This window comes from Schistocerca gregaria, chromosome 3, assembly GCF_023897955.1.
Source record: "Schistocerca gregaria isolate iqSchGreg1 chromosome 3, iqSchGreg1.2, whole genome shotgun sequence".
NCBI lineage: Eukaryota > Metazoa > Arthropoda > Insecta > Orthoptera > Acrididae > Schistocerca > Schistocerca gregaria.
This window is the reverse complement of record NC_064922.1, coordinates 83,677,253-83,698,934: the sequence shown is the minus strand read 5'-3', so window position 1 is coordinate 83,698,934 and position 21,682 is coordinate 83,677,253. Positions and strand designations below refer to the sequence as shown.

At 45.5% G+C, this 21,682-nt stretch overlaps 1 protein-coding gene across 1 annotated transcript in view; it reads right to left on the bottom strand.

The window, feature by feature from the left end:
• The window catches only part of LOC126354893 (GTP-binding protein GEM), a 1,071,510-nt gene that overhangs the window by 594,966 nt on the left and 454,862 nt on the right, over window positions 1–21,682 (bottom strand). The window lies entirely within an intron of this gene.

The following is a 21,682-nucleotide window of genomic DNA, read 5'->3' as shown; positions in this document are numbered from 1 at the left end:
CAGTACCTAGTGCAACCTACATCCTTCTGAATCTGTTTAGTGTATTCATCTCTTGGTCTCCCTCTACGATTTTTACCTTCCACGCTGTCCTCCAATACTAAATTGGTGATCCCTTGATGCCTCAGAACATGCACTACCAACCGATCCCTTCTTCTAGTCAAGTTGTGCCACAAACTTCTCTTCTCCCCGACCCTATTCAATACTTCCTCATTAGTTATGTGATCTACCCATTTAATCTTCAGCATTCTTCTGTAGCACCACATTTCGAAAGCTTCTATTCTCTTCTTGTCCATACTATTTATCGTCCACGTTTCACTTCCATACATGGCTACACTCCATATAAATACTTTCAGAAACTACTTCTTGACACTTAAATCAATACTCGATGTTAACAATTTTCTCTTCTTAAGAAACGCTTTCCTTGCAATTGCCAGTCTACATTTTATATCCTCTGTACTTCGACCGTCATCAGTTATTTTTTCTCCCCAAATAGCAAAACTCTTTTACTACTTTAAGTGTCTCATTTCCTAATCTAATTCCCTCAGCATCACCAGACTTAATTCGACTACATGCTTACATAGTGTGATTAAATGTGCTAATGTTCTTGATGAATCACTAGTAAATAAAATAAATTCTTCTTTGAAATTAAATCACGGGTTCATTACTGGCAGCAGAGCGTCGTTAGCGTTCTTGCCACTACTCTTTGAGTAACTGATGGAATTGTAGTAGTACTTATTTTATAATTTTGTAATATTTCGATTTGGCCAAGTGGCTGTTTAGCTGCATGTTTCAGGTTGTCATGGCGGCCAGAGAACGTCCAGGATTAGGCCTGCTGCACAGAAGTCAACTCTTATATGAGTTGCGTATTCGTAATATAAACAAAAAAGGCACTGCTCCTGAGTTGCTTGCGGACTTATAAGATGCCTTGCTCAATCCGATCCAAATTTCACCAGAAATTATTGGTGCCTTTCCGACAGCCATGGCAGTGACGGCAGGAGAGGTGGGTGAGTTCCGACAACATTTAGACTGGTTTTGTGTTGATCATCCGAGTCGCAGGCAGTTAGCTACACTACGCGCACGTTTGGTGCACGTGTTTAACCGGGTCTCTGAGAGTTCCGGTTGCTAGTTCGGGGCGGGATTTCGGGCGGCCAGTGTTAAGATAATGGCAGTCAGTGTCCGGGGACTGACCTGCTGAGAGGAGACCATCTAGTTTATGAGTTAGCAGTAAGGCGTCAAAAGACGGAGGGCAGTGCCCCAGAGTCGGTAGCACGTTCGCGCGCTGCCATGCTGCAGCCGGTTGGCGTTCGTCGGCGGTGGTCGCAGAGACAGTAGTGGCAATTCGGTTTCCTTTAAAGGCCTTGAAGAGGTAACAGTCAGCTGGATTGAGTACGGGCACTGATAATCCGTTATGTTCAGACTTTATCTTCTGGTCTTAAAGTTCTGGTATCTCTTTGGTTGTCAGCTTCGAATAGTGCCTTCAACTTTGGTCATCTGGTGAGGCTTATCAAGGTGCCTCTACTGTGTAGGGATGTCGGGTTGCCTGGGGCAAGTTTCCTCTGCATTGCTGAAGTCCAAGCAGGTATATCGCTATTTTTGTTGCTGGCTTAGCAAGGGCTGTGAACTGGTCGTTTTGCCGGACTTAGGTCGGTCTCTTCCCGGGGCAGGGATGTCGGGTAGCCAGTGGGTGTGTTTCCTTTGCAGGGGTGGGTCCGACCGAGTGTATCGTTTGGGGCCTCTCGCGGCCGTTGTCTTGTGCCTTTTTAGAAGCTGCTAGTTACTTGATTTATTCATATCATCCCCGGGTTCTAGTTTGAGGGCAGGAGATTGAGCCTTGGTAAAAAAAAAGCTGTTTTGAAGAGCGCGCGACAGCGCGTAGTGTGAAGCAGTCGCCCTCCGTTTCTGGCGGTGGCGCCGCTGTGGCAATCGCATCTTTGGTGTCTCCCTCTGGTGGGAAAGGGCAAAGGTTGCCTGTTCACGTACATTTAAGGGTCGCTATGAGCTCTCCAGTCGGTCAGTCTGGGTCAGTCTCTCGTTCCCAGCTCGCTAGTCTATTTCTCATCCGCGTTTGTTAGGCAGTTAGTGTGTGTCTGTCGTTCGGAGTGCTAGTATGTCTGTCGTCGGATCAACCTTTAAAGCCGGCAAAATGAGAGTCTTTCCACTCCGCCAGTAAGTGAACTCAGAGAGTGGTTGCCCGGTCGGGGCTTAGTTCCTGCATCTGAGTCTGCACGTGACACCGCCAGTTTGCTCGAGTTTGCTCAGGCTCGATTTTGCTCAGGCAATGATCATTCGCGGTTGGATCGATCGGTTGGTCGGTCGCGCACTGAGACACAAGATGACTTGTCCGTCTTGAGCGTCGGCGCATGTGAGGTCGCCATGTGAGTCCAGTGGGCCGCGGCGTATAGCGAGGTGTAGTGAACCGTGGATTTAATTTCAAAGAATATTCTACAAAATTTATTTTACTTACTAGCGATGCATCATGAACATTAACACATTTAGTCACACTATGTGAGCGTGGAAGTAGTTGCCAGGACGTATAATATTCGTGGTATTACAACTTTGATGGTACAGAGTTCCCCAACAAGGTCCAGGACATACCTAAATTTGAGGTACAGAATACCAGCATATGGATAGAAAAAGATATGTCTACACCCATACGACAATCAAAACCACAACATTGTAGAATTTGATCCTGGTATTCCACAACATCTTCAAATATGAACATGGTGCTTGGTTTTACTTCTTCTGGTGGACGGATTTGACTGCTTTGACAGAATGTCATGTATGTTACACCATCGACACCTTGAAAATTCTTTTCCAATAAATGGTACTTGGGCTGAAGCAGCGTTTTTTAAAACACACATATTTGCTCAAAGCGGTCATCATCTGGATGGCTGAGCAGTGACATGAGAATTGCCTTGCCACAATTGGATGGACCTACTACTACCGGTTGAATGTTATCAGGTAGGAATATCCCATTGAACTTCTTCTTCTTCTTCTTCTTCTTCTTCTTGTCTTCTCCCACATCATCGCAAGACCAGTGGCTCAAGATAAAGTATTTTTGTTTCACCCACCCTGTCATGATGCCAACTATGTCAGGGTTTGGTATGCAGCGGGGTTCTATAGAAATACACATGTCACCAACCGAGCTGCAGGGTATATGTAGACATGAAAGTATGGTCTATCATTCAGTTTAACGTTGCTGAAGACGTTGACTGTGATGGTGAGGTTATTCAGACAGCTCGGTGCTGCTGCAGTATGCTAGACATTGCAGTTAGGATATTAGTAGCAATAACATCATTATGATAGGTATGGACAAAATAAAACACAGTTTGCGCTAATACAGATGTTGTTATTCAACAGCCATACATTAGGCACACTATATAAATTCTTCATCTCGACACCTGTACAGGATTTAGTAAAACAGCTGTCTTGTATGCAGGGAATTCAGCATATACACTCTCAGACTAATGGGTATTCCTTAAGCTGCTTCTTTTGGCACTGTACTTAGTAGTATTCTAAGTAATCTGTATGCAAGCTATACACACAGAAACGGTTCACGTCATTATACACATTTTGAACACACAGCAGCCTACAGTTCAGTCTTTCCAACACAAGGAACAGCACCATCCATATGCCGAACAAGTTTTTAATGGTGGAGTGCTGCAAATTAATGGATGGCCCTCCAGATTTCACCAAGAGTGCTGAGCCATCGTACAGTAATGTGATATGTAGTATTAGGCCAGCACAGTAAATGGCTCGGGGTGGACGAGATGGACAATACTTGGAGGTCACCTGTTGATTAGTCTAGAGTTCCGCACAATACAGTTAATCTCATTCCAACTCCATACACTACACTTTAACACTTCTTGATGCATCTTCAGTCTCCAGCACAACACGGCAGTCGCTGTCCACCGATGCTTCCATACCAATATTTAAGCCTTTTGAATGGGTAGCTGTTAAATTAGAACTTGAAGTGCAAAGCACTTGGAGGAATTGGCAGCAGTAACATTTGAATGTTCAAGAATGGTGCCTATGACAGGGAGAAGTATTGACCTGTAGAACGTGGTGTGCAGAGATTTCTTCTGAGAGTCAGAGACTCGCTGTGTGGCTTCATTAAACAGGTCAGTGAGTGAGATGGATAATAGCAGCTGATTGTGCTGATCTGACATCCTGGTCAGGTGCACTACAGGATCTGACGGTGTTGCTGCCACCGCTGGCCCCAACAGCCTGGAGATCACTTTAGGTCCTGATGAGCTGGCAGTGGCTGCCGCTGGGCCGGATATATGGAAGTTGCTGCTGGTCTGGACATGCTGGAATGTCGCTGAACAAACAAGAAGAATCAATAAGAATCCACAGAGAAAGACAAAGAGTCGAACAAAGACATGTGACTGGAACACATGTGCTTAATTTTATGCTTCCCTGCAGGACAAAGCTGGTTGAGGATCTTCGCTGCTGTTGATGCTTCACGGTTCATCCATTGACTGACTGTGACTAATAGTGCATCCATCTTATATGCCCCTGAAGATATGATCACATGACCAGATGTAACATTCCTGCAGTCCTATTGGTTTCTGCCAATTTTCAGATAGGGGAGGGGGTGAATCCTGCATTCTTGTCGGTTCTCAAGGGAAGTGGTCCGGGAAAAACCCATTTCAAGAATCTTATATGGCAGTTTTGTGAACTAGCTCAGTCGACTCCCATGCACCCTGGTAAATACCTCTGGTTCATTCTGTGTAGGGTAGTGGAATATGACGAAGTTGTCTCCTGCACTGTGGATTGACTGGCCATAACAGCTCCAGCACAGGCAGTAGTCTCTACGAGTTGCGAAATGCATCCCATTGCGTCACCATTATTTGCTGAAACGTATTCCCTCTACACTCCTCCACTATGACCTGCTTCCATTCTTCGTGTAGGAGATTATGGATGCACACCTCAGCTGTTTGCTTACAGGTAATGCACTACTTAAACTCCTCTGTTTACAATACCAACAACTCGTCAATTGAACGCATTATGACAGTACCTTCGAAAGAGGAGACACTGCAGGAACATAATTCCGAACAGAGCTAACATATAGCGAAAAATGCATACTATATCTCCAATTTTTTCATCATCATATGAGCAGTCGAAAGTGATATCCTTCCTGTCTGACAGCTGAGGTATTAAGGGATTTAGGGGTAGCAGCCAATTGGAATGCTGCTGTAGTGTCACCGCCAGACACCACACTTGCTAGGTGGTAGCCTTTAAATCGGCCGCGGTCCGGTAGTATACGTCGGACCCGCGTGTCGCCACTATCAGTGATTGCAGACCGAGCGCCGCCACACGGCAGGTCTAAAGAGACTTCCTAGCACTCGCCCCAGTTGTACAGCCGACTCTGCTAGCGATGGTTCACTGACTTCTACGCTCTCATTTGCCGAGACGATAGTTAGCATAGCCTTCAGCTACGTTATTTGCTACGACCTAGCATCCTTACTATTGATATTGTGAATCATGTACCATAAAGAGCGACGTTCTCCATTAATGGATTAAAGTTAAGTATTCCACCAGCTACGTCCATTTTTCTCAATTCTAATTCCCTTATCATGTTCCAGACCTCACGCCAGCCTGCGTGAGCTGAAACGCGTGCATTTCGGCCTCCTTTACTAACACGGTTGGCTCTCCTGTCAACCACAACAGTTGCTGCCACCTGTTTGTGTCAGATGGAACTAAAGTGACAGTAGCAGCCCTTTCTCCACAGTGTGCAGATGCCTGCACTCAGCACTCTACGACCCAGCCGGCAGACACATGTGCAGACTACCCAAAATTGTGGTTAATATGTTGCACTTAATTTAATTCCTTGGTTCTTATAGTTATTACATCATGGAAAGTGAGGAAGAGGAGTGTAGGAACGCTGTCTCGCACAAACTGATTAAATAAAGAACATGCAAACTGAATTGAACAATATGTTGTCATGTCAGTTGCCATTGATTTGAATTTTCGTGTCTTGAAATCCTTCCTCTCCAGAAGCTCAGCACAGACTGAGTTTTTTTCTGTCGATTTCCATTAGGGGAGTGGAGGGGCGAAGTGAGGGAGGGAGAGGAGGGCTGTGGGATTTCCCTTTTCCCAGAGGGGTGGAGGAGGAGGGGGAGTTGTGGGGGTTCTTAGAAGGATGGATTATCCACAGGGGTTCATAAATCAATCCCAGGAGGTCATAAACTATTTAGCATAACAAGAAGAGAGGGAGGGGGATGGGTGGTTTAATTGATCAATTTAATTAATTGGCATATTAATTTAATATCAAAAAGCGCATCAGAACTCTCTCTACCCCATTACTAATATTATATTGCAGTTATCACTTTGGGTCCATTGATTACAAATGAACAACACGAATGTTTCGTGACCTACGTGTTTCGCCTTTATTATTTGAGTGGCATTTTCAGTGGAAATTTTCACAGAAGCTGCCCTGCAAGTGTTCTGCTTCCGGTTTTTTGGCTGTTGTCATGCTTATTGCCATTCTAAGTTTCATTTGCAGGGCACTAGGAAATGAACACTCATTTCAAAAATTTGAAACAGAGCACGCGTAGAGCAGCACCAATGGAATTTGACACTGAAGATGCCTTTCAAATAGCAAAGGCGAAACGCGTACGGGACGAAAAATACGTTTTGTTCCTTTTTAACTAGACGGATCCAAACTGATAATTGTAAAAGTGATACAATACGTGGTCGTTCTCCGTGAATAAAGACAGAAATGAGTAATGAATATTAACTAGCGCGTTAGAACCAGAACATTAACTTGAGTCTCTCTGGTGAGGCAGCCACATCGCCCTGTCTATTTCCCTCATGCGCCGACACCAGGTGGCGCTGACACGGCATCAAAAGGTGATTTCCGGTCTCCGTTCCGACTGGTACCGCTGCGTTAACGCTGTGCGGTATCCGCTGCCGACAGCTACTCCACGTGCCAACAGCAGCCAATGCAGACACTCCAGCGCCACGTTCCAAAAACTGTACAACGGATTTAACTGTCCTAGTGCGTCGTGTGGAGGACACGTTGAACATCTGTGGAAGGTAAATGAAAGACTGCCCTAAACGCAGATGCCGAAACTCCAGATTCCCTCGCAAATATGTCCAATTGTCAGTGGTTTGATCCAGTATCAACTCGGATCCTCTTTCAAGAGAACTCGCTGAATCCACAGTTCCTCAGAAATCGAAAAGTATATTGCGTGTCTAGAAGTAGAGAATGATTCCTGTTGTGAGCTATATTGAAATGATGCGCCCGCAGCTTTGGATGCTGCAATATAGTTCATATAACCTTCTGCCTATCGTTAACATGTCACAGTATAAGTCTGCAATGCAATTTTGTGAATCGTAAAAAGGAACATATGAATTCGAGTCGAATCAATAATAACATAGAGGTTGAAATTTCTTTTTAATAGTCAAAAATATTTTATAATTGTATATATTGGCAGCTCGCAGTGGATACACAGTTTCCCGTGAGATCACCGAAGTTAAGCGCTGTCGGCCGTGGTCGGCTCTTGGACGGGTGACCATCCAGGCCGCCATGCGCTGTTGCCGTTTTTCGGGGTGCACTCAGCCTCATGTTGCCAACTGAGGAGCTACTCGACCGAATAGTAGCGGCTTCGGTCAAGAATACCATCTTACGACTGGGAGAGCGGTGTGCTGACTCCACGCCCCTCCTATCCGCATTCTCCTTCTGAGGATGACACGGCGGTCGGATGGTCCCTTTAGACCACTCGTGGCCTGAAGACGGAGTGCTAGTGCTAATATATTGGCAGCTTAGTGCAATCTTTCTTACATAACCGTTGAAACTATGGACGGAAATGTTCAGTCAGCGCTTGATAACATTTGAAAATGTCGGAAACATGGGCAACTTGCTTCGATGCAAACAGATGTAAAATTGTGCGCTTGACAAAATGAAAAAAACTGGCTACCCCATGCAAACAATGTGTGTATACCTGGGAGTAACTGTTTGTGGGGATATAAAAAGAGATGATCACATCCACACAGTCGCAGATAAAACAAGCGGCAGCCTTCGTTCGATTGACAGGGAAATTACAAACTTTCAAGGAGCAGCTTTAAATGTGCATGTGCTACAAATACCTACGCTTAGCTCCTGTGTGGATCGCGAGGACAAGAGTAGACTAGACTAGCTGCAACATGCACGGGGCAGTTACATAGGCGAACGGAAGGCGAAGAAGCGTTAATTACTATTACAGTGGGAAGTCCTCTCTACCGTGGACTGGACGAAGTGTAGATTTTAGATCCAGGTGTAGATAACGACCTTTTGTTCACCAAGTGGCACGCGTTAGCGTGTCGTCTTGCCTAGGCGGGGATGCCACTTCTGCTCCACGCTCCTGGCGACTTGGTGAGGCTGACTGGGCCCAGTACAAACACAAACCCACTGGTCTCTCTGCGCCACTTAAATAGCATACAGCCAAGACGATAAACCTGCCGAGACTACAATGACTGTTGTTTTTAAACGTATTTCTGCCGAGACTCTCCGTAACTGTTTGAGTTGTTTGACGTGGAGGGTTAGGGATGCGCAGCCATGGGTGAGAGAGATCCGCAGCCGATCGATGGCGCCAGCGGTCGTTAAAAAGGTATCACCGCTGAAAGTTGAGAAATGTGCCGCTGTCGCTCTCGGTAAGCACTACACGCACGCAGGCCACACCTAGACCTGATAACAGCATCAGTCATAGAGTCAGTATTCCAAACTTATCCCGTTAAAAATAAGATTAGGTCTTTTAGTTGCCTTCATTGCGTGACTGGTGAATGGGTTAAATCGTGTCTCATGTCGATGTCACACACATCCTGGAATGATTGGACAAAACCCCAGTAGTGATCACGTATCGTGCACTCTGCTCTCTATAGTCTCGGAGACATGTCCTCGGTACCGAAAGCTGAGAAGCGTGGGTAACCAACCTGCGACGGACAGCGCGCGAGCAGGAAGCAGGTGCCATTGTGTCACGCTGCAAAACAAACGCGTCACAAGAAATCGTGATGTTATTGCGATTAACTGTTTTAAACTGAAATCTGGTTTGTAATGTATTACATTTTTGATATCACCGTTTGATAACTGCTGTTTCAACCCAGACTACGGCTACTTCGACGCAACCCGTGCAGTAACGAGGTAAAACAAAAGCGACCAGGCCGGCGAACTTGTGCGTTCAGTGATTGAGAGAGGAGAGGACATCCTTCTGCTGCACTTGTGAAGGAGACTGTAGCAACTCTGAAATCGAGCAATGGCACTGTTGCAACAACAGGGAAAGGACACTACAGTGTAGGTTGCGGCGAGACTGGCGTACCTAGCCACCACTGACATTCAAATTTTCGCTTGTTAATGTCAACAACCAATGTTCAATTTAAAGAAGTGTATTTCTGCGCAAGAAATACACTTTGTAAGTGTTACTACAATACTTTTATTGGTTAACAAAATAAGAGCCCCTGACTACCAATCCATTCTGTGCAAACCGCACACCAATTCCATTTTGATTTTGATAATGCCATTTTCAAAGAATGGCTCTGAGCACTATGGGACTTAATATCTGAGGCCATCAGTCCCCTAGAACTTAGAACTACTTAAACCTAACTAACCTAAGGACATTACACACATCCATGCCCGAGGCAGGATTCGAACCTGCGACCGTAGCGGTCGTGCGGTTCCAGACTGTAGGCACCTAGAACCGTTCAGCCACCACGGTCGGCAGTCAAATACTGACGCTTATGCGAATGTAATTTCTGCCGTGACGATAAATGCAATGCAGTCACAATTTAATTAGAACAGCCTTTTGCCGATGAATCATCACTCTGTCAGCACTTTTGCTACATTATAACTGTAATCTTCCGAAAGATTCTTCTGTCGCTCGTAGGTGGTTAATAATGAAAATATGTAATACTGAGAACAAAACCTGCGAATAAGCCACAATATTACCACAATATCTGCATTTCTATTGCGACGTTATAACAAGCGACTTAAATATACTCTAGCGTTCTATATTCCTCGCAGTTTTTTCCAGTTACTGTATTAAAACTGTACTTACATATAGGTTACAACTGCTCGTTGTTGCTAAGTACATAAACTTTGTTTCTTCCTAGATCAGCGGTCCTCGGTTGGAACAACAAGTAAATGTAAAATTTAATTGCGCTCGAACTCCATAATTTTCTGTCCCGCAGACAAAGTTGTTGCACCACTTATCGATGGCTACTATAGTTTTGGAAGAAAGATAAACAGCGCAGATCCTTGAGAAAACTAGGTGGACGGCCGCGCTGGACGGTAACGACAGGTGGGTAGTGTCGTTTCGTTGCCTAGCGACGGCTCGAAATCAGCCACCGACGGAGCAAGAAGCAGGTGCCATTCTGTCACGCTGCACAACAAATGAGTTACAATAAATAGTGATTTTATTGCGTATAACTGTTTTAATCTGAAATGTAGTTCAACTTTTCTAGCAGCAAGCGGGGCATTCCCCCGGCGACTACTAGCAGAGTAGGCTCTTCTGCACAGAATACTGGAATATTTAAAGAAGACCTGCAACCACTCCAGCGGGCACACTACTTGTCACAATCTAATTGTTTAGTCAGCATCTCACGCCACACACTTGGAGAAGTCATCGGGAAGTTTTACTACTGTTGAGGTATCGCGAAACAAGTGCTTTCAATGTTTGTTCGTCAGTTTGCTGCACTAGTTCGATGTTAACCACATGGCGATGTGAAGTTCTTCGAGAGTTTTGCCAGTAAAAGCCGTATTTCAGAATTTATTTTATATTTGGAGGCATTTTCGACTGAAATGCTAATATGTTTCATGGGCTACTAGAGACGAACGAGAAGCAGTGTGACTTGGTCTCCGCTGCAGCTGTAAGCGCACTGTGGGTAGTCAGTGCCAACCCACTCCACGCCTCCACCCCAAAGGCCGCCCCCTCCCTTACACCGCGTCGCTATGCTGAACGGAGACAGCAGGTGTTTCCGGAGCAGATCTCGCTTTCATACGCTGCCTGGTGTGGTGCAGACAGGAGAAATACAACAACAAAAGGTTTTCAGCGAGTGACAGCTGGCAGAAGAACCGTGGAATAATACACTCCTGGAAATGGAAAAAAGAACACATTGACACCGGTGTGTCAGGCCCACCATACTTGCTCCAGACACTGCGAGAGGGCTGTACAAGCAATGATCACACGCACGGCACAGCGGACACACCAGGAACCGCGGTGTTGGCGGTCGAATGGCGCTAGCTGCGCAGCATTTGTGCACCGCCGCCGTCAGTGTCAGCCAGTTTGCCGTGGCATACGGAGCTCCATTGCAGTCTTTAACACTGGTAGCATGCCGCGACAGCGTGGACGTGAACCGTATGTGATGTTGACGGACTTTGAGCGAGGGCGTATAGTGGGCATGCGGGAGGCCGGGTGGACGTACCGCCGAATTGCTCAACACGTGAGGCGTGAGGTCTCCACAGTATATCGATGTTGTCGCCAGTGGTCGGCGGAAGGGGCACGTGCCCGTAGACCGGACCGCAGCGACGCACGGATGCACGCCAAGACTGTAGGATCCTACGCAGTGCCGTAGGGGACCGCACCGCCACTTCCCAGCAAATTAGGGACACTGTTGCTCCTGGGGTATCGGCGAGGACCATTCGCAACCGTCTCCATGAAGCTGGGCTACGGTCCCGCACACCGTTAGGCCGTCTTCCGCTCACGCCCCAACATCGTGCAGCCCGCCTCCAGTGGTGTCGCGACAGGCGTGAATGGAGGGACGAATGGAGACGTGTCGTCTTCAGCGATGAGAGTCGCTTCTGCCTTGGTGCCAATGATGGTCGTATGCGTGTTTGGCGCCGTGCAGGTGAGCGCCACAATCAGGACTGCATACGACCGAGGCACACAGTGCCAACACCCGGCATCATGGTGTGGGGAGCCATCTCCTACACTGGCCGTACACCTCTGGTGATCGTCGAGGGGACACTGAATAGTGCACGGTACATCCAAACCGTCATCGAACCCATCGTTCTACCATTCCTAGACCGGCAAGGGAACTTGCTGTTCCAACAGGACAATGCACGTCCGCATGTATCCCGTGCCACCCAACGTGCTCTAGAAGGTGTAAGTCAACTACCCTGGCAAGTAAGATCTCTGGATCTGTCCCCCATTGAGCATGTTTGGGACTGGATGAAGTGTCGTCTCACGCGGTCTGCACGTCCAGCACGAACGCTGGTCCAGCTGAGGCGCCAGGTGGAAATGGCATGGCAAGCCGTTCCACAGGTCTACATCCAGCATCTCTACGATCGTCTCCATGGGAGAATAGCAGCTTGAATTGCTGCGAAAGGTGGATATACACTGTACTAGTGCCGACATTGTGCATGCTCTGTTGCCTGTGTCTATGTGCCTGTGGTTCTGTCAGTGTGATCATGTGATGTATCTGACCCCAGGAATGTGTCAATAAAGTTTCCCCTTCCTGGGCCAATGAATTCACGGTGTTCTTATTTCAATTTCCGGGAGTGTATATTCAAACATCTGTTAACTCTTCACTTATCATTTAGAAATATAGTAGCTTCGATAAAAAAGATAAAAACGTTTCAAATTTTTAGACGTTTTGCTTGGACCAGAGTCAAAAAAAAGTTCAAATGGCTCTGAGCACTATGGGACTTAACATCTACGGTCATCAGTCCCCTAGAACTTAGAACTACTTAAACCTAACTACCCTAAGGATATCACACACATCCATGCCCGATGCAGGATTCGAACCTGTGACCGTAGCTGTCGTGCGGTTCCGGACTGAAGCGCCTAGAACCGCTCGGCCACACAGGGCGGCACCAGAGTCAAGTGGGCAGCTGGGTCACTGCTTACCGGACGCCAGCACGTACTGAGCTATACGTCAATGCGCAAAGGATTCGTCATCAACCGAAAACGGAGCTGTTTCAAAAATGCTGATATATAGATCCAAAACTATTTCTGAGGTGAGCCATTTGGATTCCGAGATCGGATATCTGAAGGCGTTCCAGAAGAACGCCTATAGTACTCTAGAAAGAATGTCCAAATAACATAGCTGCCAAATAACATAGCTCGGTGGAACATGAACCGTACATAGAAACAGATGCTACGTTATACACTAGTGGCCATTAAAATTACTACACCACGAAGATGACCTGCTGTAGACGCGAAATTTAACCGACAGGAAGAAGATGCTGTGATATACTAATGATTACCTTTTCAGAGCATTCACACGAGGTTAGCGCCGGTGGCGACACGTACAACGTGCTGACATGAGGAAAGTTAACAACGGATTTCTCATTCACAAACAGCAGTTGCCTGGTGAAACGTTATTATGATGCTTCGTGTAAGGAGGAGAAATGCGTACCATCAAGTTTCCGACTTTGATAAAGGTCTGATTGTAGCCTAACATGATTGCGGTTTATCGTATCGCGACACTGCTGCTCGCGTTGGTCGAGATCCAATGACTGTTAGCAGAATATGGAATCGGTGCGTTCAGGAGGATAATACGGAACGCCGTGCTGGATCCCAATGGCCTCGTATGACAGGCATCTTATCCGCATGGCTGTAACGGATCGTGCAGCCACGTCTCGATCCTTGAGTCAACACATGGGGACGTTTGGAAGACAACAACCATCTGCACGAACAGTTCGACGACGTTTGCAGCAGCAATGGACTATCAGCTTGGAGACCATGGCTGCGGTTACCCTTGACGCTGTATTGCAGACAGGAGCGCCTGCGATGGTGCACTCAACGACGAACCTGCGTGCACGAATGGCAAAACGTCATTTTTTTCGGATGATTGAGGTTCTGTTTACAGCATCATGACGGTCGCATCCGTGTTTGGCGACATTGCGGAGAACGCACATTGGAAGCGTGTTCTCGTCATCGCCATACTGGCGTACCACTCGGCGTGATGGTATGGAGTGCCATTGGCTACACGGCTCGGTCACCTCTTGTTCGCATTGACGACACTTAGAACAGTGGACGTTACATTTCAGATGTGTTACGAACCGTTGCTCTACCCATCATTCGATCCCTGCGAAACCGTACATTTGAGCAGGATAATGCACGACCGCATGTTGCAGGTCCTGTGCGAGTCTTTGTGGATACAGAAAATGTTCGACTGCTGTCCTGGCCGGTATTTTCTGCATATCTCTCACCAATTGAAAACGTCTGGTCAATGGTGGCCGAGCAACTGGCTCGTCACAATACGCCAATCACTACTCTTGATGAATTGTGGTATCGTATTGAAGGTGCGTGGGCAGCTGTACCTGTAAACGCCACCCAAGCTCTGTTTGACTCAATGCCCAGGCGTATTAAGGCCGGAGGTGGTTGTTCTGGGTACTGATTTCTCAGGATCTATGAACCCATAACGCGTGAACATGTAATCACATGTCAGTTGTAGTATAATATATTTGTCCAATGAGTACCCATTTCTCGTTTGCATTTCTTCTTGGTGTGGCAATTGTAATGGCCAGTAGTTTAGTACAGTGCAGCACAACACAGTGATAACTGAAAGAAATACGCAATGAGACGAACAGAGGTCGTGCAGTGGATGTCACCACGGAAGCCAATGTGTGCTGTGCTGTGGCTCGATGCTGGGCACGAGGCTGGCAGGCAGTTGTTGAGGTGGGACGTTCCTCCCCTCCACAGTGACGGGTGGAGACTGACAGGTGGTCGTCGTTGCACGTGGTCGTGCTGCGGCACAGCCCGAGGCATGCCACACGTGCCCGGCGGCATCTGAGTTGGGTGAACAAGCGGCCCAGTCCTCTCGTTCCGAGAGCTGCTCCACCCGCAGAGTTCGATGCGGTTGCACACTGTCGTCCTTAGGAATGAAGTGAGGGCGGAGTGCTCATTTGGAAAGAAGCATGTGGGGAAGGAGCACAGTGTCACAGTGTGCTGGGAGGTCAGTAGGTCCGTGAAACGTAACGCCTCTCCGCACCTTAACACCTGGACCACCACAACGATCGTGTTCGACAGTGCCGGGTGTACCCTCACGGGACGAGAGGAGGGAAACATAGTGCTCCCACTCACGAAATTATGTTTTTGGTTTTGGTCCCTTAACAACGACGTATTGCATTTCAACCGCAAGGAAGTCCTGTATCCAGTCACAAATCCTGCCGGCACGCTCGTATGTTGTTCGCTAAACGTCTCTGTGGAGCAGTATCAAATGTCTTACGGAAATCGAGGGAGACAGCAGCAACAACGTGGGTAAGACTGACGACCGTGTTGCGCCACAAAATTTTTCACTTTTCCTTTCTGAAGGAAGTTTTACATTTCCATTTCCTTTGCTATTATACAGGTAGACGGATTCAGGAATTCTGTCGCCTATTATTTATTATGCGTATATGCAGGCTGAAGCGACGAATGAAAATTTGCACTAGACCGTGGTTCGAACCCGTGTCTTCCGCTCAGCAGGCAGACGCTGGTCTTGCACTACAGCACGGACGACTCCCTCCTCAATTCAAATTCCCATGCACGCCTCATGCCACTTGGTGTTCCTCCTAAACTCGAACAACATTGCTCACGCTCTCGAACAGTATTGGAATTGCATCTCAAATATAAAGAAATGGAGGATCCTCCGTGGTAAAAATTGTCATTCGTAAATTTCCATCCGTAGAATACATCATAGATGTTTGAGAATTTGAAAGGTCTCCGGAACCACAGTTTCATTTGATCTATTATTTGGTGGACACCACCAGTTTATTGTATAATTTTCCACTACACCAGTAAATCGCATTTGATCTATTATTTGGTGGACACCACCAGTTTATTGTATAATTTTCCACTACATTAGTAAATCGGTTTGTCTTTTTACTAATACCAACATTTTGCCTGAAGTGACGAGTAAATATTATAAACTTACGTGCCATGGACCAGAAAAGCCTTGGTGCATTTACTTATACCTAGGTCTGTGCCTGTACACAGCGGCCGGGGAAGTCGGCTGAAAAGTCACAATAACATTACAGTTCGCATTATGACCAGTCGCCAAGGGTTGAGTACTCCAGTGAAATACCTAACTACTTAATTAAACCTTATTACACCTACACTGCTAACGTTGTTAGAAAAGCAAAAGTCAGCATGTCTAATACGCTGCTGGTTGTAACACACGAGTCCACAAAAATCTAACAGTTCCAACAGAAACATATACGCGTCTGAAGTTTTGCGGGCAGAAATGAGTTTGGGCACCGCTACAACCAAGACGGTACACGACTCCGCTTTGTCCAGTCCGCCAAGCGCACGTGAAAAGTCAAAGACGCCACGTCTCGGCCAGAGTCGAGATTCGTGCCGCCTGCCTACGACGTGAGTGAGTGGGAATTGTGCACAGCTGCCACGTTCTGCTGGCCGATCACAGGGCCACCATTCCTCCCCTCCCCACTCCTACTTTTCCTCTTATCTTTCAATATCTGATTATTCAACTTTCTGTTTGCGGATTTCTGACACTCTCGTCTCCATCCACTGCTACTTCTTCTCTCTTCTAAACGCTAGTTTCAATTATCGGTCTGTTACTCAAATTTTGTAATTTACGCTTGGCACCCGGCCTTTGCTAACCAACACTCTGTAGGGCCGTTGTGTGTCCTCACTGCGCGCAGAAACCCACCTGCGGCAGTTCTGTGTCCTTTTCGGTGGTCACTGCCCCGGAAATTGCCGTGCCTGATCTGCCAGTGGCACAACTTGGCATTCGGGAGCCCGACTCGCTCAGTGCAGCAAAACCCTGCTCATATACTTCATCTGCCTGGCTCCTATAAAGTATTTTAATAGCTGCGCTATGAGATCGTATCCTTACAATATTCTGCAATAGAGAGGAGCATCTCTCTCAGTTGACAGGACACTGGAGCCTAGCTATCGCATCTCCAGCCTTACAGAGCATTAACCGCACGGTAATAACTTCGTACGATTTATGCAGTTTCGTTTCATATTGCACAACAGAAACGCTGAAATCTTTGGGATTTATTTCCACACACTTCTACTTCCAATGCTGAAAATTATAATGAACGTACTTAAATGTTTTTGTACGTCTATAACGAGAAAAATGGTTCAAATGGCTCTGAGCACTATGGGACTTACTTTCTGAGGTCATCATTCCCCCTACAACTTAGAACTACTTAAACCTAACTAACCTAAGAATATCACACACATCCATGCCCGAGGAGGGATTCGAACCTGCGATCGTAGCGGTCGCGCGGTTCCAGACTGAACCGCCTAGAACCGCTTGGCCACACCGGCAGGCTGTAACGACACTCTTATAGCATCCAACCAGCCTCTAGATGTACTTATTGACACTGCCATTCCGTATTTAGCAGCAAACTGAATTTATAAAACACAACATGGACCTTACGTTCATCTCTTGCAGATATCGTGAGAAAATAATGAATTTGTGAAATTTGGTGTAATATATTGCTTTCGATACTTGTTACCACATTGCCAACGTAAAAATGAAAACGTAGCTGAAAGTGAACATCCAGATCGAATTAGTTGTTGGTGAATAGCGCATCCAGCCACAAATACTTTTAAATTGTTTTATTTCAATACCACAACCGGATCCCGGATACCATACTCATCTTCAGATGGCTAACATCTCCACTTACATTGATGTTTTGATCAACAGTATGTCGTGAGCTGCTGCACTGCACAAGAAGATATGAATATTTAGAGCCACTTGATTAATATTTAACGAGGCTCTTCCACATCCAAAATTACGAATTCTTAACCTAATATTAACGTACAGTTGTAAGAACTAATGTTTTACTAAATTTATAAAAGGTCTTCAGGAAACAAATATCTCTATAATTTGAGCATTAACACCTGGTGAATGTGAGGAAATGCAGAGAATTTTGGTATTTCCGTTTGCTGGACTGAGTATTGCGAGGATCGTAACAAGTCGGTAGTAGCCGTACGGTTGCCGAGACAACTTGAATGGCAAGCAACAAAGAATTAAGTGATTAATTGTAGACAGTTCTTTTCACTTTGCAGTTACGTTAACAGAAAATTACGGCTTAGACAAGACACTACATTTGTTCCAGAGTAAAGAATGGAAAACAATAATAAGCTAACAGTTCTGTAGTAGGGTCGGCGAGAGCGGATTCCTGAGAGTCGCGGATCTACCTCAACCAGTCAAGTAGAGTGATTCTGTGCACGTCTCTACGGCAGCGGCTCAGCGTTGTGGCAGTTCTGCAGGCGACGTTTTCGCCTGCTGCAATCTACACTTCGTAAATGAAAGCTGAAAAAAGCACTGCCAAATGTTAAGGATCAATTTTCGGCGATTGTACTACTGGTATATTTTACCTCTCGTGCTGTCAGTAATAAAGTCGATTGCTCAACTAGTCTAATCCCCCCAACAGTTAGAGAGACGCGGGTGATGACATACAGATAGCGGCAGTTTCCTCATAGCACGAATCGAATTGGGCAGGAGAACCTAATATTAACACGAAATACCAGCTACCATTCACTATATCGTCGATTACAGGTACCCATCGAGAACACACCTCCACTCCGGATTCTACGTTGCCTCATGTGGATACAGTTTTGGACTACAACATTTGTAGTCCTGTCTTCCTCAGTTACGTGTAATATGACGGTATATTGATAATTTTTACTTATGGACCGTCTGACAGCAACTGAATAAAACACAATTTTAGTGTCATACGCGTTTCGCCTTTATTTTCTGCAAGGCATCATCAGTGGCAGATTGCGTGGACAATTTCTTACACATTACGCTCCTGTTGCATATTTAGTGTTGTTCTTGTTCTTTGAATGCCAATTTGTGGTTTTTTCCCCATATTCCACAGCACTATGAATTGAACGCTTGTTTCAATGCAATGTTTTGGTGTCTGATACAGAAACCAAAACGTTGCATTGAAACAAGTGTCCAGTTCATAGTGCTGTGGAATGTGGGCAAAAAAAACACAAATTGGCATTCAAAGAACAAGAACAAGAACAACAACACCAAATATGCAACAGGAGCGTAATATGTCAGAAATTGTCCACGCAATCTGCCACTGATGATGCCTTGCAGAAAATACAGGCGAAACGCGTATGGCACTAAAATTGTGTTTTATTCAGTTGCTGTCAGACGGTCCGTAAGTAAAAATTATCAATACACTGTAAGTTTTGGACTTTCTCGAACACGCTCTAGTATCTTATCGACGATGTTGCTTCCTGCGTATTACTTTCTGTAAATTGATATAAAGTGCTCATAGCTCTTAAGGTATGTATTTTACATCCTTTTTTTTTTTTTAAATTTCTTGTTTTGGTCCATACCATCTCATCCAAAAGCATGGAAAGCTAAAAGACTGCACCAAAAGAGATTTGTTTCACAGTTCGAAGGTGAAGTAGTTCTCATAGACAGTAAGGTATGCATTTTAGAATCCATGTTTATAAGACTTTTTTTGTTTCACATCCATGAACAAAATGGTACTACCCGTTTCGACGAGAGGTCATTATCCAGCACAAATTTTTGTCACCAGCAGGAGCTGTCCAATCACAATACTGCGACCACCTATCAAAAGCGTAAATAACAGATTTTTGTAGCGCGGAGCGCAAGACGCGCAGAAGTCGAGTCAGTGACGTTCTAGAATTTCAATAATTCAAGAACAGTCTTAATTGCATTTATTATTGTTATAATAGCGCAAACCGGTTTCAACCCGACGTAGGGGTCATCTTCTGGGCGTTTACACCATTGGTCGACTGCTGGTGGTGTCACTCCTGTCTACATAATGGCAGGAAACTATCACACTTAGAATAGTTTCCTGCCGTTACGTAGACAGGAGTGACACCATCAGCAGTCGACCAATGGTGTAAACGCCCAGAAGATGACCCCTACGTCGGGTTGAAACCGGTTGGCGGTATTATAACAATAATAAAAGCCATTAAGACTGTTCTTGAGTTATTGATTAATCATACTATTCGCTGCTTCTCTCCACAACCATGTTGTCCAAAAAGTTGTAGAATGTACCGACAGGGATGCAGGGCCACGCGGACCCAGCGCTGTGGCCAGCTGGGCTGTGTTTCTCGGTTGAGGAAACGTGGTGCGAGGTGCCCGACAGAAGTGGTCCTACAGGTTTCAGATTGGATTTAAACCCGAGACGTTTGGTGGGCAGCGGAGTAAGGGAAGCTCATCCCGAAGCTCTTCGAACGGTGAGCGTAAGACGCGAATCGTGCGACGCATTACGTTGTCCCGGTGGAAGATGGCATCGTGACGAGCAAAAACAGACTGCATTGAGGGTTGGACATGGCCCCAAGGATAAATGCGCGTGCTCGTGTTGATCCATTCCAGACTGACGAGATCACCCGTGAAGTGCCTACTGTTCTCGGCCCTTCCGACAGCTGTTGCAGGCCGTTTCCTCCCTGAGGTTTCACGCCATCTGGGCGGTCGGCTGCTCGACTAGTGCGCGCATAGACTTACTAAATAAAAACTAGCGTCGCGTCCCCACACTGAGCGTGACAGAAGCCGCCATTTGCAGGGAAACAGTGCGTAAGCAGGGTTCGTTCGTGTGCTGCTTTTAGTTGTAACAGTAAGAATGGAAGCAAGACGAAGACGGAAACAATGTTACATTTCACCGGTCAAACATTTCTGGTTGTTTGTTCTTTCTATTACTTGTATATAGTATTTTCATGGAGGAATAATACATCATTATCGTTTGTTTTTGTTTAGAATTCCCCTTACAAACGATTTTCTAAATCGGATAAGGATAGCTGCTACTCGGAGAGAGAGCTTCCAACCGACAGCAAATCATTTGCTGTGCTCTCTTCGTTTTGAAGAGAATTGTTGCATTGAAAATTATGTAAATAGACGTCAACTGAAGGACGATGCGATATCGACGGTATTTGGATTTCCAACTCATTTGAAAAAGGTATAGTGTTTGCAGAGCGAATTAATGCAAATACTAAATGTAGGTGACAGCAGATTGTTCAATAGCGTAACCTGACGTCTATATTTATACCTTATACTGTATCTATTAAACTTTCTGCTACAAAAATTGCAAGTTACATAGGGAAAAAGTTGCAGTGTTAGATTACACACAAACGTACTTTGTTGCATGTCAAGTACTTATATTGTATTTGCATATAAATTACTAAAAACACTAACAGGGTTAATGTACTAAGTCGAAGTGAATGAAGAACTAGGCACATGATAGGTATTTAGATTTTTAATCAAATATATATTAAGTATGAATCAGAGATGGGTCGAATAACTGCGTTTAGATAATTAACATGTGTTGTCACGTGGTGATTATGTTACCTAAATGGTCAAATATTTGATCAAATGTTGCAACCACTTTCCGAGGTGCTATCAGTGTTAAAAACTAATGTGCGACTGAAATTCCCACGGTATTTAAAGTGATATGGGTTATTACAATTAATCACACCAATATCCGAGTGTAGGCAATACTGTGATAAACAAAAGCAAGCGTGCAAAATATACACAGTAGTCGGCAAAAAGAAAACAGGACCTGAAGGGAAAATTATGTGAATTAAATAATAATCGTAGTGTCTGCTACTTTAAAAGTTTCATGTAATTACCTAATGCAAATAGCTCGATGTAAACTCGCTCCACCTTGTCAGGAAAGAGCCTTACATTCTTAAATTTCGCGTCTCTATGCAGGCGTATTTCGGAAATTAGGAAACTTCATTCATTTTAAATAGACTCGAATACTCAGTATTTTTTTAAACAAACATGTGTTTAATTTGTGCTTCAATTTGCTCTTGTT